The sequence below is a fragment of the Venturia canescens genome, chromosome 4 (genome assembly GCF_019457755.1).
Source record: "Venturia canescens isolate UGA chromosome 4, ASM1945775v1, whole genome shotgun sequence".
NCBI lineage: Eukaryota > Metazoa > Arthropoda > Insecta > Hymenoptera > Ichneumonidae > Venturia > Venturia canescens.
In genome coordinates this window covers 9,185,738-9,204,262 of record NC_057424.1, presented here as the reverse complement: position 1 = coordinate 9,204,262, position 18,525 = coordinate 9,185,738, and the positions used below count along the sequence as shown (strand labels likewise).

Here is an 18,525-nt window from a genome sequence, read left to right as displayed (position 1 = left end):
GATTCTGGAGACGCGCGAATACGGGACGCGAAACCGCGCGCATCCACTCGATCTCTCTCTCTTCCTTCCACACCCTCCGCTCTTTCCTTTACACGGAGCGAGGATTTTCACGTGCCAAAATCATTTCACAGGAGCTTGACTTTCCTGAGTTTATTTTTTAATCAATCCTTTTGCTCGTAAACGTTCCATTTCGAGAAATAAACGACTTTGAAGATCTTGGAGCTCAAATCCGAACGAAGATCGAATTTTGAACATTTTTTTCGTCAGTATTTTCTGTGCTATTACGAAATACTCTCGGGCTTGAAAAACAGTAAGAGCGAGTGGAATGAAAAAAATTCGGTGTTTCTCGAGTCGTAATGAATCAGGTGGTAGCGTGAAGGGCGGTCGATTCTGCGCGTCGTCGTGCACAACGACCGTGACTACTGCGGTGAACTTGGTTGCTTCAACCGGCGAATATTCCCTCGGGTGCGAGATATTTATTTTGCAATTTATACAGGCAGACACACGTTAACCAAACGCCTCGATCTTCGTATTCATAGTGGGGGAGCTCGAGTGCAGGGAATTCGTGCATTCGAAGTCGGTTCGGAAATTGGTCGGGATCTTCGCCAGGGTCGCCGAACTCGAGACTCAAAATGGATCTGCGTTGTGAGTCGAATCTTTTAAATCGCGGTTTATTCATTGGGCCTGAAACAATGTTTCGAATTTCTTCCAGCTTCGAATGTTTTTTAGGAAAATGAGTTTTTTAAATTTTTCATCATTAGAGCAGGATTTTGAAGAAATAAGCAAACTCAAAATTTCGAAAGCATCAGTTTTTGTGTCGAGGATCTTCGGTGATTATGAAACCTCAACCTTGCGCATGTACGTCAAGGAGAGACTGCGGTGCACTTGGCGCATAGTTCATGCAATGGTTATATGCCTGCATAATCTCGAGGAGCAGCACAATTATTGACCAGTTTTGGGTGACTGGCAGACTCATTTCTCCGATGATTTGTCTGCAGCATAAAAAAAACCGTGTGCCAATCACTAACGGGCTTTGATCTGCTGGGATGGGATTTCGGATTGCAGTAGTACGAAAGAAATCGATAAGCTGAGCTACAAAAAAATGTTCGATATTCTTCTTCGTCCGAATGCTTAAAGAAGCTCGGCCGTTCTCTGGCTAGTCAAGTTAGCAACTACTTTATGTTGATTTAATTCAAGTATAAATTATTAATAAAATTAATAAACACTTGCATTGAGAATATTTTTATCACGAGAGTGAAATAAAATGCTTCTAAAATATCATAAAAGATCAAATTTATACTTCAACTTGATTGAGTCCGTATACCGGTGACTCTTGAAATACACATAACCTAGGCAACATTTTTATTGTGCGAAAGAAAGTTTACGTCGGTGTAATGGCACCGAGAAAAAGGAATGGTCAATTCGTTAAAAAAAGCGAAGCTACTAGACGAATAAAAGCACGGGAATCAGTCTGAAAAATAAATTTGATGAAATTCCCACGATTCCCGAATTTTCCCGAAGTTCAATCAGCCGTTACGAGCACTCCAAAGTAACGACTGACATTCACTTTCGATACGTCAAAAACTGAAGTTTTTTTCATCTCTTCTTTCTTAAAAGCCCCGCAAGGTAATGTTTTTTTTTTTTTTTTTAAGAAACGGAATCTGTGATAAATTTTCTTCACGATATAAACTTTTCCGAAGCTCGAACGCCGTACAATGTTTTTACAATTAATATTATTTCGAATTCTTCCATAGAGTGTTAAAAACTCAAAATTGTGAATGAAATAATTCAAAATTTTGTCTTGTATGAGGCCCTGGGACTGTGCTTATCGTTATCAGGGGACCTTAAACTCTCATTTACCGCAAAAAAAAAAAAGAATTTTCGTCTATTTTCGTATAAACGTTGAGAAACTCTCAAAATCTTTTTCTTACCTTTTGAAACATTTTTTCCATTGGAATTTCGACTGAAACATGGTAAATGTGCACAATCGAATGTTTTCGAATGTGTACATAACGTCGTGAAAATAATGATATAAAATATAATCGAAGTGAGGAAGAACGAGTGTGCCGGTCGAATTGGCGAAACGTATCGTGAAATGAGCTTGTTGAAGGAGCGTCCGATGCTCGGAGAGCCTGAGCAGTAACGTGTAACATTAGCACGTACACAAGCATCGACTTTTAGACGTTAGATAGTCGCTGCTTCTCTCGCTGTAGTTTTGTATTATGCGGTATCATTGCTCGAGCGCGACGTTTTTGCTCGACAAAGCGAGCATCCGGTCGTAAGATAATTAAAAATAAAAGGGCTTGGTGGTTCCCCTCCGTGGGGGCGCTGGACGAAACCCGAGAATCGCTTCGACTACGAAACACCGAATGTTGCAATGAATCGATTGTCTGGGAGTCGAATTACCCTTCAAACAATATCTTTCGAATCTAATTCAATTATTAGACGCTCCTCGAAAAATTCTTCTCCCACGGAACTTAGATTAAATGAGTAAATGCGAGTAATTAAAGGAAACATACGACGAGTCGTTTTGGACAGAAATTTGAGGAAAAACGTTTAATGATCCATGATTTCCTGGCTCGGAATGCCCGGACGATTGAGGTCAGACGATAAGACGACTACGCGAGTAAAAGAGAAACTTCTAATTTGACTATTTATTCCATTTCCTTGCGCTCATCGTTCAGGGCTTCTCGAAAATGACGCGGTGACAATCGAGCTATCGAATGCTTTTTCAAGCCCTAGAACGCAACTCTACGAAGACTTGAGCTCAAAGAAATCGAAAGTTCCGACATAAAATCATCGTGATGAGGCACACACTGTTTCAATAGCCGAAAGGTCAAGGGTCACTTTCGTTGGGAACGTAGACAGCGAAGATTGTAGGAAAGAATGTCAGAAGTTTGTCGATCGAAAAATAACGCTTCGTAAACGTCCGTAATTTCTCAACGTTGCTTCGATCATCGACTTTCCTCAGGCTCTTCGCCGATCGGAGAAAAATTCATCTGAACATATATCGAAAGAAATATGTTCTCGATTTTTTTAGAATTTTTCCATTATCGCCGAGGAAGAAGTGAAAAAGCCCAGGAAATCATCGACTCCGGAGCGGTTTTTCGCTTTGGAAAGTAAAACAAAAGAAAAGGGAGTTTGCGCGGTGACTCGGAAGAAACTAAAATATACCGTGCTAACATTAGAGAGTGTGGGCCATCAGTCATATCAAGAGTTCCTCTCAGTTGGACCCTTCATTTTTACGAGTCTTTCTCATCCCGCAACGTGTCTCGGTTAACACCCGCAGCCTCGTGATCGACGAGAGACACACTTTTCAAAGGCCGGATAAACAGTGCAAGAAAAACTCGGAGACTAAAGAGCTGTAGCGAGACGAAAGTACTTTTAGGGTTTCTTAAGCGATGTAAAATTGACCGGTTGTAACGCGAGACACGAAATCCTTCATCAAATTATATTCTTCGTCAAAATGGAGAAACTTTAACGATTTTTTCTCGTCATTAACTCTAATCGTGCCCCTTCCGAATCATTCTTCTTATTATTTATTATTATTTTCAACTCCTGAGGCTCTCGTTCGGTAGCTGAGTGTGGGAAATCTTCGGGGGTCAACAAACTTCTCGGATCTCGATCTCCTTCCATGAAACACTGTCGATAATCAATTTTATTTCGATCTGTTTTTAACGAGATTTTCGATGGTTTCAGACAAAAAAAGTCTTGGATCCCGCCAGCGAAATTTCTCACTTTTACTCAATTCCTCGATGACGCGACGCTAAATCGTGATCGAAACAATCGTCACATAATTCAACAGATATTTGAGCAAACTTCCAGCGAGTTTTATTACCCCGATTTGAATGAAGATTCGGCCCGACGAATTTCAGGTTAATAGGGCCAACGAATTTAACTCGATTCGTACGTGGACGTGGATTTTGATGAACACGGTCCATTAACATTTAATAGAGACCTGACTGTTCGTAAGGATAATCAGAGCTTGACACGAGCAGGCTGCTCGAAGCCTCTCCGGGGATCTCGGAAACGAGATAAGATCAATAATAAATGAATTCTTTGCTCTGCGCCGTTGAAACACGTACCACGAGCACGAGATATCTTTTCCGTTGTCTTTGCACCGGGAGGAGGCCCGAGGAGAGTCACGCAATACGAAATTGACTCCGGTTCGAGCCACCCTAAAATATCCTCTCGAGAGCAACGTACACAAATATATTTGTCGGTATGTAAAAAAGAGAGGACAAAAGCAGGCGTGTGTCACGCCGTCACGGTTCTTCATCTCGTAATTAGTGAAGAAAATTCAATGGGAAGAAAGAGCGGTGAGGTGAGCAGAGGGCTTTTGAGAGAGAAAATCTGATGGAACGTTCTCGAGGCTGTGCGGGAGCTCGGAAACATTGGTAGTTAACGACGTCTTATTTTTCCGGAAGTCCAAAATCCCCTGCGTCATTTTATTATACCTTCATTAAAAACTTACACCGTGACAAATTTGTTTCCTCGATTGAAAACCGGCAGGGGCTTTCGGAAGGCTCGAGCGCGATAGGATAAAGCGAGATTATTTTATCCCCGCTATATGGACATTTGAACTGGTTTCATTACGAGGATCTCGCATGTTCCATGGCTTCGATGATGGCGGATCTTTTTTCTCAACGTCTCTGACATTTAGACGTTCGAATAATTAAGCAACTGATTTGACGCTTTGAACGATATTTACGTCAAGAAATATTGATTAGTAGGAAAAAAGTTGTTCGATTATCTTTTCCTCAAGTCGCCGAGGAACGGAATAATTTATTGTTCGCGTCCCAAATTAATTAATTTTCATAGAATCAAGGCCCGCTCGATTTTTTCGTCATTTGGAGAGAACGTTCGATGCTAGTGAACGAGAATTAATCATTTCCTGACCGCGTAAACCTCACTTTTAAAAATACATTATTTTACCACGTTTTTTTACTTTTTCCATGTTTTTTGTCTCACTCTGAATAGTGAGCAATGAAATACGCATGAGAAAGTCATGCTTTTGAGTCTTTTACCGACTAATCATCTCGAGAATAACTGATCGGATTTGTGCACGTCGTGTGGATACAAGTGAATAGTAAAAGAGCAGATCGGGAGGAATGAGAAGTGAAAAACTAACGTTGGCAGAAATTTCGCGGTCGAGTGGTCGTGCAATCAAATATATCGCTTGGTGGATGTGCCGATGATTCTTTCGTTTCCGTACACCGTTCTATATCTGTGTACATCCAAGTTTCTCATACTTTTTCTTCTTCTTTGCTTTAAATCACTCGAGCGCACATCGAGAGCTACATTAACCGTTTACCTGGACCCCCAAGGGAGGAAGTGGCGAGGGCAAAATCGTTCCGAGTCGATATTCAGAGGAAGGAGGAGAGGCAAATCGGGATTATTTTCTCCGGGAGGTCGCCGCGTCGGTGCTCCATTCGACATGCATCGATGGGGATTAGAAATTTATTTGCCGTTCGCACAAACACATATAATTGATAATAAAGATAAAAGAATTGGAGGGAAAATAATTTGAGGAAAATCGAAATTGTTAAGTGCGTGTTGAAAGAAGCAGGCGCTGTAAGTGGCGTTTGAGACTGCTGCGAGACCGACGCATGAAAATCGACGTTATAGAAAAAATCATTCTTCCGGCTGGTGCTAATTAATGTTTTCCTTGTGAAACGAGCGCAGGCGTAGAGAAAATTAACGTTGATGAACTTTTAGAGTATCTTAAATGTTTCACATTTGCATTACAAATTCGTATGATTTTTCTGTTGAAAGGTAAACGCTCGAGCGAGCTTTGGCACACGATTAGACGCTGGAAAGTACGGAGGGATAATGAACGCGTGGCGCGAACTCGGTGTCTCGACCAAGTGAACTTTCCCCGCGCGTGGCTGCGTGCACGAAGATCGTGCATGGAAGAGCCTCTCAAATTTACGCACGTCTAAATGTACGTGCGTGAATCTGACGTTCCTGAGCGTGAATAAATATTCGGAGTAAAATAAAGAACTCCGCGTTAGCTCGCCTCGGCGTTTTCAAGAGAGCGAGAAAATGCATCGGGCTTTTCTACTGGCAATTCGCGTTGCGAATCAATCGTTGAATGGGAATAAAGAAAACGTGATTAGCGAGAAATCGCTGTCGACCATTTGGAAAATTCATCGTTGAGAAAACCAAATTTTATTTTAAATTAGTTCCGGCCGTTCGATAAAGCACAGTAAAAGTCCACTTTTTTTTAGGATAAATAAGGTCCCCTGATAACGATAAGCACAGTCCCAGGGCCTCATACAAGACAAAATTTTGAATTATTTCATTCACAATTTTGAGTTTCTAACACTGTACTCTATGGGAGAACTCGCAATAATATTAAATGTGAAAAAATTGTACGGCGTTCGAGCTTCGGAAAAGTTTATATCGTGAAGAAAATTTATCACAGATTCCGTTTCTTAAAAAAAACATTACCTTGCGGGGCTTTTAAGAAAGAAGAGATGAAAAAAACTTCAGTTTTTGACGTATCGAAAGTGGATGTCAGTCGTTACTTTGGAGTGCTCGTAACAGCTGATTGAACTTCGGGAAAATTCGGGAATCGTGGGAATTTCATCAAATTTATTTTTCAGACTGATTGATAGCTTATGAGTATTTGAAGCATTTTACTTCACTCTAGTGATAAAAATTTAGACTTGAATTTAATGAACGTAAAGTGAACTTGACTAGTCACAGAACTCGCTCCGTGGATAGATGAGAGAGAAACCAAGAGAATAATTACAAATTCATGAACGAAAAACTCCGATAATAAAGAAATTAGAAAGTCGGAAAAAAATGGTGAGAACGAAAGTCTATTCGAAACATAATTAGCTTTTTCGGACGCGCTTACTCACCGCCCGAGACCATTAGTCATCGCGGTAATTATCAATGAAACGTCGATAAACGAGAAACTTCACGTTATCGCTGATAAACGGCGACAAAAGCCGATAATCCGAGCTCATAGCCTACGAATTGTTCCAGGGAGCAAGAAGAACGTGAGCTCGAGTCTTCCGATGGATTTCTGGGAGCGGAGAGGGGAAAAGAGCAGCGCACACGCGCAGGAAGTGACGGAGTTTTGCGCCCAGAGAATTTTTACCATGCTCCTTCGGACACGCTCACGTGTTGCTGTATGCTTTCCCGGCGATAGAGTCGCGTGCACGCGCGTGCAAATCCCATATAACAAACGGTAAATTCGTCGGTCTTGCGTATGTATCGCGCTCCCAGTAAAAACTCCGTTCTGACTACTAAACTATTTATGAATTTCTTACATTTATTTTTTGTCGTCTTAGTACACGAGAAATATGTAAATGGGGAAGAAAAGTACGAAGCCTCGGATAAACTGATCGTTGAGAGCAACGAAGACTCTTCTCCAGCTCTCTCTCTTTCTCTCTCCCTCTCCGCCGTTCATTTTAACGTAAATATAAACTAATAACTCGCTGGTAATCTCATTTCCATTACAGAGGGCGGCTACCGCGTTTCATCCCAGACATCCGAAGCTCCGAACCGTTTTTTTCTACACCTTTTTTTATGGCAACTTTTATAGCTGAACACGCGCAGCGAGACGTCTTCCTTAACCCCCCTCTTCGGTTGGTCGTGGTACACTTAATAATTTACGATCCTTTGACGTTATGATGCGTGAATGATTTATCTCCGGAGGAAAGGGAAATCATTGTTCTTCGGGGTAGTATATTTGATGCGTCGTCGAGTCGCCCTGTTTTCGGAAGTGCGTTATTTCAATTGGACGTATCAACGCTCGCCTCGAGAATCGATCTCGATGTTCCCGCATGCTCGAGGAAAATGCTCCATTTGTTTTCTATGCTTGATTCGTCGAGCAGAACATTTACATGGGGGATTAGTGCCAGTGGATTTGGTCGGTCGATGCGCTCGATCGTCACCACGAGCCAGAAAATATTCACTTTCAACTGCTGTGGAATATTACGAAGGAAATATTTCAGCGAAGTATTTATACATTTTTCGTTGTTGCACCGAGTCTGGAGGCTTCATTTTTTCACTGTTTTCGATGCTTTTCAAGGGAGGTGGGAATATTTTTCAACGAGATTGATTCTTTCAGCGTGCGAGTACACGCACGACCTGGGCCAGGACGTCAGAAGAAGAAGCTCTGTTTTCTCACTCCTCGTGTTTGCCAAACACGTGTTTCTCGGAGCTTCGCCACGACGTAAATTCGCGATTCGAGCCGGCGAGAAGAGCCCCTTGCAGCAGTGTTACGCACCAGAACTGAATTTATAGTATTTGGAAAACGGGGAATACGAACGATTCTCGACTCGCGGGTGTGCTCGAGAGAAGGGGACGATGGATGCTTCCGCTCCGATGATGATAAAGCTGCTGCTACAAAGGGACGAGCTCCAAACAGATCGAATCGGAGCTCACGGCGCCCGGGAGCGCAAGAAAACGAGCGTTTTTTATGAACCTTTTGACACGCCATTTCGATCTCCCGAACGTCGATCTTTGTGTTTAACTGAAAAGGGAAAGAGCTGCAGAGAAAAATCATTGCCATCGAGTTTTCGAATTGTTCGATTAATTTTCCTGTCATTTGACCACGTCGCCTCGACGATCAGGCTTTGAACAAAACTTGAGTAAAACGTTTCGCATCGGTCCTTTGATACTGAGTTTTTTCTGGAGCGATCGAACCATGAGAACGAAATGAAATCGTGTCTTTCGAAGGATAATTACTGTCAACATCGATTTCCACATAATTTATACGCGACACCGATACCGAGTTGTATTAGTTTACATCGAAACTCCATCTCGTTTCTCTCGAAGTAGGAAACCGAGCTCTCGAAGAAATTCGATTCTCGAAGGAAGCACGCTTCGACCACTTCGCCACAACTTATGCACGCTACAAATACACATGCACAAAGTGCATGCTCGTCGTTATATATCGACTCGTACAACGTGCATTACGCACATTGCTGATACGTATATATACGACATTAACGACATTAAGACAGGAAGAAATGGATCGGTGATAGCCTTGAAGGACCAGGAGGGAGACAATGGAGTCGTCGATGCAACAACATCCGGTCGGGGCTCCGCGTCCCCCCTGCGCTCAATGCGCGCATGTTATTTTCCGATCATAACGATATATACGAACTCACGAACATTGCTGCAAAACGTATGAGCACTCGCACGCAAAGGCGCTCGAGTCAAGACGACAACATTGTGCCCATGGGAAAATTCAACTCAACTGTGCTAACGGAGTTTTAATGCAACCGGATGGGAACTCAAAATGCGAATAACGAGGGCGTTTTGTACACGGAAAAAATGTCTCGGCGTTCGTCATTCTCTGGCGAAAAGAGCACGATGGGAGCGAGCTAAATGGACTGTGCTCCGGTGCAATTATTCGATCAATCTTTGATTTTAACTTCGATTTTTTTCCACGAATTTTCTCAAAGATACAAATACGATGATGTTTTATGTTATTGGGATGAAACAGGAGTTGAAAAATTTGGAGAAAAACTAGATCGACGAGCGAAATTGAGTGGGTCGATCGAACATTTCAGTTTGGGGGATCGTTGGAAAAAGTAATTTGTATAGTTACGTGGTGGGATGGATAATTTCTGAATTTAAAAATGATGCTTGGGAAAAAATGTTGGTAGGGCGTGCAGATTTTCGATATTCGGAAGGAAAAATGACAGGAGCGAGTGGAATCAGTCGCTTTTGGGGCTTAAAAAAATCATGAAAATATTGGCAACATTCGTAGTTTCACAAGATTGTGACGATCCTGAATTTCGCAAATGCGAGCTTGACCCGCTCGAACGAGACGGGAAGGTCGTGTCTCGTCCGACAATGTTGCTAACCATCACTGTCAAATATAAATGGGATATGCATTGGAGTGCGACACGTGGAATTCGTGGGTGTGGTTTATACCTCGTTGCTATTATCCTCGAGACCAGGAAGCTCGATACTCACTCGACAATTATGGAAGAAGAAATCAAGCATCGCTCCTCTCAATTACGTGCCGATAAAAAATCAAGACAATCCCTTTTTTCGTCGTCATACGAAACGGCTCGCATAATTGGAGTCTATTTGTGTATGGACTCGGCGAATAATTGACGGCATCCAGCTTCTACACGGAGAAACAAGTTTTTCACTTTTTTTGCACTGCGAATTAAATCACTCCGATCGTCGTCTTATGACAATCAATTTCACAAATAAGCTCGCAGATTCGCTTTCGAAATGAGTACTCCGAGTATTAATGAACTTGAATTTCATTTTTCATGCTCAATTTCAATTTACAAAAATCCGATCACAGAATTTACAAAAAATAATGTGAAAAATTCGTTGTCTTTCAAATCGCATTTTCAATTCGATGATTCATTCGAAAAAGAAGATCGTAACGATGAAAATTTTCCAATTTCCATTTTTAATTTACAATATTCAATGAAAAAATGTACAAAAAATGGGTAAAAAAAGATGTAAAAGACTCATTATTTCGTAAATTGAATGAAATTTTCAATTCGAACGTTCATTTAAAAAAGAATATCGTAACGATGAAAAATACTTCTAATCGAAGAATAAAAATCCGAGAAAACTGACGATTCGTGCTTCAGTTTATTGGTCGAGAGGGCGGGACGAAAAAATCTTCCTAAAATCCCGTTACGTGTAAGACGAAATAGTAGGACGAGGTCAGTACGGAGGTAGTGGGTCAAATCAATATACATTCAAGATGACGATACCTCTTCCTCGTTCTCCTCCTCTTTTGTACTGCCTCTCATCGATACGTGAAATATATATATATACGTGCTGAGTGCATGGATATATACATATGTATCTCGAGGTTACGAGTACGTGAGTTAGCTCCGTTCCCGAGCTCGGCAAAACGTTGGCAGGTTACGGTAACCTTATCAACTTCAATGGAGTCGCGAATCGTCGACTCGAGCAAGCTCACCCTCCGGAATATTACGCCGGAGATGCCCTCGCATGCAGGCTCTTGCGGAAACGGTCTGTTCTCTCGACAGCATCCAAAAAATACGTGCCAAATGTACACGTGGGTGTACACGATGTACAAAAGTAACGGAGAACGGGAACGATAAGCGGAAAAGTAGGCAAAGATGCCTCGACGATTCGTACAACACTCGCAGACATTTTCGAGGGAATCGATCACGTGCCGGATCTCCGATCAAATATCGTTGAGTCAACACAAAATTTTTCTCCCCTCAAATCGACGAAGGGGAACGCAACCTTCATTTCGAGGTCTCGATGCTTCAATCGATTCCGGATTTGGCGAGCGAGTCATTTGGAACGTCGAATCTCCCGGAGCTGTTGCAACTACTTTTTAGTAAGAACGAGAACGTTGGAGCGAATTTAATGGTAAAAAAGGAATCGCACGAAAGACGCGTGCTCATAAACAACTGATTTATTAAGGAGATTACGGAATCGCTGAAATAGTAATTTGGCGGAAAAGCTCGCCCATTAATTGTACGTCGGGGGATGAGGATATGTAATATTCTCGAAGGAAATATAAAATAATACGAAACGAGGGGTAATTCTTGAGCCGTGAGTTTCTCGCGCTTTACAGCATTATCGCGATATCGATCGTCGGATCAGCGGTTAAATTCCTGCTGCGGTCAACTGGAATTTCAGTCGCAGCATCAGTAAAACCCAAGTACATGAACGCACACATAGAAGCGCACGTATAAAGGCTGCTCGTCCAATGTAAAGTCGAGGATGCGATCAGCAATCTTCCGACTCGAGTACAGAAGCTTGTAAACTTCTTTTTTTGACGTCTTTATCTCCGTCTGTCTCGCTCTCGCTCTGCCCTCGAAACTTGCGCAAAGTATTGGGAGTGTCTGACAACAAAATTGGCAACGCTTCCAAGTATCGTATCCGGCGATTCGGCTGATCGTGGACGGCCTCATTCGATCTCTACAGACATACGGCTAGCCTGGATTCAAACCAGACAACAAATTGGATTACTTTGTTTGCTTTTACGATCGACGTTGCACTAATTAGCGCGGGGGTGGCTAATTTCGCTTTCGAGACGAATAAACGGCTCGAGAATCAATTGAGCTGCGATGAAACTCGATCCAAATTCGTCGCGTTCGAGCGCAAATTCTTCAATTGTACGCGTCGAGTTTTGTGCTCGTTTTTTATTCTCTCTGATTCAAAGTGGAAGCAATAATTATCTTTCGAAAGAGCTTCAAATTCGCTCGAGCGAAGCGACCGCGAAGCAATAATCGTTCTCACCGCTTCTGACTCGAGTCTGAAAAGCCGGAGGTTTTTGTACCGAAGTTAACATTCAAGGATAACAATCGAGAGTCCGCACTTGCCTGGCAGTGTATCAGCGAAAGACAAACTTTCAGTATTAACTCAGCTAGTTAATCTAACTTAGCGTCCGGCATCGTAAGCAAGAGGACAGAAAAAAGGAAAAGCGAGCTCGCAGTAACCGTGCCCCGGGGAGTCTCGAACGCATCCCGAGAGACATATCACCCATTGTGATTAGAGAATAGAAAGTTATCGGTGACCGGGAGACAGCGGCGGAGCGGTGCGAATTTCGCGGCAACGATTTCCAACGAAATTTTCATTGGATTCGTACGAATCCACAGCGCTGGCGCGAGTCAGCGCGTTATTTTATCAGGATAAGAAACGACGCTTTTCTACTCCATGAATATCGTTGATTAGAATGAAGAAAATCGACGGATTGACTTCTAGAACAATCTTAATTCAAATTGGAAGCGATAGAGCATGACGAAGGGGATTCTGACTCGTGCCAATCACCGCGATCTTCTGTCGGGAACGATATTTCGCGTGTGTTGAAAGCAATTAATATTCATCGCGCGAGAAGAATTATGAATAAAAATTTATTTTCCCTTTTCCATTATTTAGGACAATGGATCCGGAGAATTTTCAGCAGAGAAATGCTGCCTCTCCGCGGGCGATAAACTTTTTGTATCATATGCGCACACGCCACGAATCTCGACCAGGACTTTCTAATTGGCGCACAGTACACCGATGGAAATCTCCTCGAGCCGAGGACTATCAATCCGTTCGCGCGGGAGCAAGCATCGCCGTACTTCGAAACGATGCGCCCACCACGTTCAGAGGACTCTGCCGATACCGGCGGACGTACGACAACGCAGAAAGATGCCACGCTCCCAGAAATCATGCTCCGACAGGGAGGGTTTCTCGTTGCGTGACGCTCGTCGTTTAAACGCACGACGGAGAAACTTCCTCGTGTGATATACGAAACGTAATCTGTGCATGGGCTCTTTCACTTGTAATCGCGAGTCTCTGCTCTTCTCAACGTTATGCTTCGACCTTAATCCTGAACATGTTTTAGGGCTGCAGGAACTGCGATCGTGACGGCGTAAAGTAATTAACGCATTCAACACCGTCGTGGAAAGTAAAATCGAGTTTGAGTGGTCGAAACGACGACGAACTTTGTATTGTTTTTTTGAGGAAAACGAAAAAATTGCGCCGGCTTGAAGCAAGTTTATACGAAAATGGTGCGAAAATGGAAAATTTCTTTGAGTATGGAAGACACTGAGTTTATTGAATATAAATTTGAATAATATTTGATGAACGTCAAATATTGTGGAGCTTCGTTGTCAAAAGTTGAGGTTGAAAGATAAACGATATTTTACTCACGGTCCCCCTGTGTATTTTTCTTCGTATTTAAATGCGTTTATCTGAACAACCAATAATACAAACCCTTTAAGGAGGGTGGATCGCGACGATACAATGTTGCCATGCTAAACCATGTTAAAAATATGAAGAATTTCAAAATGATAAGAATTTCTTAAAATTTGGTAAATGTATTCTTTAAAAATATACAAGACAATATAAATTTTTTTAGATTTTTCTACCACAAAGCTCTCGAGTAATTGAACACTGTCGAGAAATTGAACTTCGATTTAACGCTCAATCGTTCGATAACCATGTCGTAAATAAATTTGAATAAAATTGTATTTGTATACTTGATGCCAAAGAACGTTATCACCAAATTTTATCGAATTCTGATTATTTTGATTTCGTGGTCCACCCTCCTTAAAATTTGATGTGCGTGTTAGTCGACTATCTTAATAAAATCGTTTGTGCAAGAACTACCTTAAGTCAAAAATTACTTCAAAGGGCGCAAAGTTATTCCAAACTCAGTTTTATAACAAAAGCACGTGAAATTTCAATATTGTGCATAAAAATGCCGAGACTCGAACGACTTTTGTGTGTTATTTGGTTCATTGGAATAATGGATAAAAAATATCGCGTTGCGAGCACCGAAATAACAAACTAAATGTTTCGTGAGTTATTTTTTTCTCAAAACGAAGAGTTTTCAGGCTTCCCAATGAATTTTCATATCGCTGTACGACGATATTGGATAAGCACTGGGCAAGGAACAGAGAATCGAACATTCTGCGTGCCCTTTTGAAACGATAAAATAAATAAATGAATGGCGAACGATACTGGAGGGTACGAGGGCCATTTACCTGACTATTCAGCCTTAAATGCTCCGTGTGCACAAGTGCAGCACACATATTGGTATGTACATTGGATGATGAAGCAGCAGATGCGGTTGTTCACAGTGTTCGTAAACTTCGCACGTAATAGCGGAGACGAGGTTGGAGGACCGAGTCAAGTGAACCGCATGCATATGCGGCATTTATAAATGTCCAAAGTGGTGTGCAGGGATTTATAGATCGGTCGTAGTGCTCGCGCTCGTGTCCTTTACGAAGTAGTATTCTCACAATCTCCGGTGGTCATAAAGCCCAGATACACTATCATGCATTAGTAGAGGCGGAAGTATTCTGTGAGATGGGGAAAAAGGGACTTGGCTCGTTTCGCAGAATCGAGCGAATTATATGAGGAGCTGATAAAACTGAAGAAAATCCATTACCGCGATGAAATATCCGCGCGAGCTGGTATCTTAACGCGTTTCTGTTATTCCAGAACGAAAAATGTTGGTTGGCCAGGTGAGAAAACGATTCGCGACGTGTTTCGTGAGCTCGAGTAACGCGGCCTTGTTCGAATAAACCTCGTGATCATTGACCGACAACGATTCCAACGAAGACCGGAAGTGAAGAGTTCCGTGACCGGAGTAACGTGCAGCAGCGGAGCCCCGAAACTTCGGCGGTCTTCGATCGGTCGTTTCACGCGTGTACGCGGTGCAGTTCGATGCGAGGGGCATAACGGTGCGCCCGGAAGGTGTACGAAGCGCAGGGGCCGCGGTTTTCGGGGCATGTCGAGCCGAGCCGCGATACCGGAAACGAGAGGAACGAGTGCGAGTTGGTCGAGCCTCTTCTTGCTCATTGGGAACCAAGACCCTCGAGCTCGAAATCGAACGATCGGTAAAAGGGGAATCGAGGAAGATGACGCGCGTCTGCGGGCGTTGGATCCAGAGCGGAGGGAAAGTACCCCGGAGATTAGATCGACGCGCGAGCGTGCGAACAACCGCCGCTCAGGTTCCGTCAATGGGCCACTAACGACACAAAAATCACGAGATACTGGACAAAGGAAGAGAAAGGGCACCGAAGTTCTCCGAGCTCCGAGCTGCGTGAGTCGACGCGACCATCGCTAATAGAGATTTCTACCAACTTCAACTCTCTCCCCGTGTCAAATCGGACCGAAGAAAAGCGTTCCTATCACACACGGTCCCAAGCAGGGCGACGAAAGAAGTCAAAGAAATAATCGAACCTGATTTCTGGCGAGTGCGATCCGTGAATGAAATGCCAGAGGTTCCGAGAGTGCCTCTGCGTTTGACGTATCGCCACAAAAGGGCTTTCTAGCAGCGGCAAACAATTTCATTCAAACTTATTAAATCGTACGCACACGCGTGTCTTTACATCTATAAATCATGACCTATTGTGCGATTTCGGTATAAAAGTAATACATAAACAGGAATATACGACGTGTGAGAAAGCCGAGTCGCGGTCCTTCACGAAGCATCCCTCCTCCGCAGCATCCGATCGATTCGTTGCCTCCACGCTTCTCCGTGCCAAGTCTCCGGCTCGCTTCGTGTACCAGTAAAATTAAATGTACGTGTGCGAGTGCACTTCTGGCGATATCTGGGCATCCACGTCTCATTTTACTGCCTCGGTATCTGTATTCGTGTGTCCCAGTGGGATAAAACTTTTATATTATGTTTGCCTATGTACGATGGCACGAGGATACAGGCTCCTCGATGAGCTTATGGCTGCTGCATCGAGAGCCAGATGCGAAGCGATGCTGCTGCGTCGCCAGGATAGCGATCTCTGGGAGGAAGAGTGCAGGAGAAAAGAGCTGGATACACGATTTTATCTCTTAATTATCGGGAGGTTAATCACTTTTCCAGAATCAAATTGGATCGGAGGGACGCGATCACTTCGAATAATTAAACGATTACGTGCTGGGTACTTTGAATCGAGTGTTTTCTCAAGTTCGCCGAGTAAGATTGTAGACGAAAATTCACTCAACGAACGGCCTCTAGCTGCGATCGAACGTAGGGAAAAGTCACGTCGAAAAGAAATGATCGTGCTGACGAATGTTGTTCATTAATATTTCGAACGAAAACCCATTTTTTCGCGTCAATGACGAGGCCAAAAGCCTGAAGAATTGCATTAAAAAGAATGCGAGCGATCGATAATTGGGAGATGAAAAATAATGAGATGGTCGCTGATATATCGAAACGCTTCGATCGATCATTCGCGTCTTTCCTGCCAGATGGAACACAGACTCGAAGTAGCTCGGCTGTTCTCTGGCTAGTCAAGTTAGCAACTACTTTATGTTGGTTTAATTCAAGTGAAAATTATTAATAAAATTAATAAACACTTGCATTGAGAATATTTTTATCACAAGAATATGTAATAAAATGCTTTAGAAATATCATAAAAGATAAAATTTATATTTCAACTTGACTAGTTAATGATTGAGGCAACATTTTTATTGCGCGAAAGAAAGTTTATATCGGAGCAATGCCACCGAGAAAAGGGAATGATCAATTCCTTAAAAAAGCGAAGCTATTAGACGAATGAAAGCACGTGAGTCAGTCTCAAAAATAAATTTGATGGAATTTCCGCGATTCCGGAATTTTCCCGAAATTCAATCAGCTGCTTACCAGCACTCCAACGTAACGACTGACATCCGCTTTCGACGCGTCAAAAACTGAAGTTTTTTCATCTTTTCTTTCTTAAAAGCCCCGTAAGGTAATCCTTTTTTTAAAGAAACGGAATCTGTGATAAATTTTCTTCGCGATATAAGCACCGTACAATTTTTTCACAATTAATATTATCGCGAGTTCTCCCATAGAGTACAGTGTTAAAAACTCAAAATTGTGAATGAAATAGTTCAAAATTTTGCCCCGTGAGAGGCCCCGGAACTGTGCTTATCGGTATCGGGGGACCTTAAATTATCGTTTACCCCAAAAAAAGTGGACCTTCGCCGTACTTTATCGAACGGCCGCGAACTACGCGAATACCGAATCACATAAAAAATAGAATTTGATTAAACTGAGGCTGCGACAATTCGAAAAAGAGTTGAAAATTTGAAGCGGAACGGAAATTTCTGTTGCGCTGAGATTCTAAGCACGCGATGGGAATTACGGAACGAAATTCCTCGCGCACATACAACATATGTCATAATTAATTTTCTGCGATACTGTGCTTGTTTGTTCTCCGGTGCATACTGACCGAGAAATTTCTCGATTAGAGTTGTGATTACTGATTGCACATTACGCTACAAGACCGACAAGACTTAATAATCTCGTCGACGTATCTTTGACGCTCCCAGTTAACACAGTTCTCATACAGCTCTCGTTTATAAGTGTACACCGGTGCTGCTCGCGTTCCGAGAGGGATTGCCAGGTAGAAACAGCAGCTTTTCGCTCCATTAAACCCGAGAAAGAAGGAGAAGAATATTTGTGGTACGCAAAAGCGTGTACGAGAGTAGAAAAACAGGGGGAGAGCGAGAGCGGGGAAGCATCCATGGCAACACCATCTTCGAGGTGCAATTACAAACGCTTATCTCCGTCACGGACCAAGCGAGCGAGACAGATTTTTCGCGTCACTTCCGGCCTCGGCTTATATCGCAAACGCGTAAGAAAAAAAAGAGAATTCGAATTATTAAAAGAAAACGAACGAAAAAACTGGACTCGGAGATCGGACACTTTTTATCCTTGGCTTTGGAACCGATCGAAGGATTTTTCGAACGAACGAGCCGAGAAAAAATGTCAAAACCTCTCAAATCCAAAGACAATTGAGGAGAATTATCATACGAAACAATTTTTCTGCTCGATATTTTTTTTTCTCGATTCACTGCCCAACAAACTCAAACCCTCGATTCCCTGGACGCTCTGTGCCCATCGCGAATCTCGCGGACTTTCAGAGGCGAGAAATTGGAAAAGCGGGGCTCGATAAACGCCATTTTTTCTTCCCCCCTTTCGCACAGATATCGAAGAAAATGGCTGTACACGAGGCGAAGCAATCAACGGAGAAGTTTTATTTTTCGGATCCGTTACATCGACCGAACCCGAAGCAGCTCTCGAGATGCTCTGCTCCAAGGAAAATTCCCTCTTCTCTACCC

At 42.8% G+C, this 18,525-nt stretch overlaps 1 long non-coding RNA gene across 2 annotated transcripts; it reads left to right on the top strand.

Annotated features, from left to right (window-relative positions):
• The first annotated feature begins 104 nt into the window (after nucleotides 1-104).
• On the top strand, nucleotides 105-7,414 carry LOC122409786 (uncharacterized). Of its 2 annotated transcripts, none has more exons than XR_006260762.1 (3): nucleotides 105-645; nucleotides 6,997-7,201; nucleotides 7,305-7,414. It is a non-coding gene; the product is annotated as an uncharacterized lncRNA (long non-coding RNA). The 2 variants fall into 2 exon arrangements; XR_006260763.1 differs by lacking the exon at nucleotides 105-645 and adding an exon at nucleotides 6,670-6,893.
• Nucleotides 7,415-18,525: the final 11,111 nt, after the last annotated feature.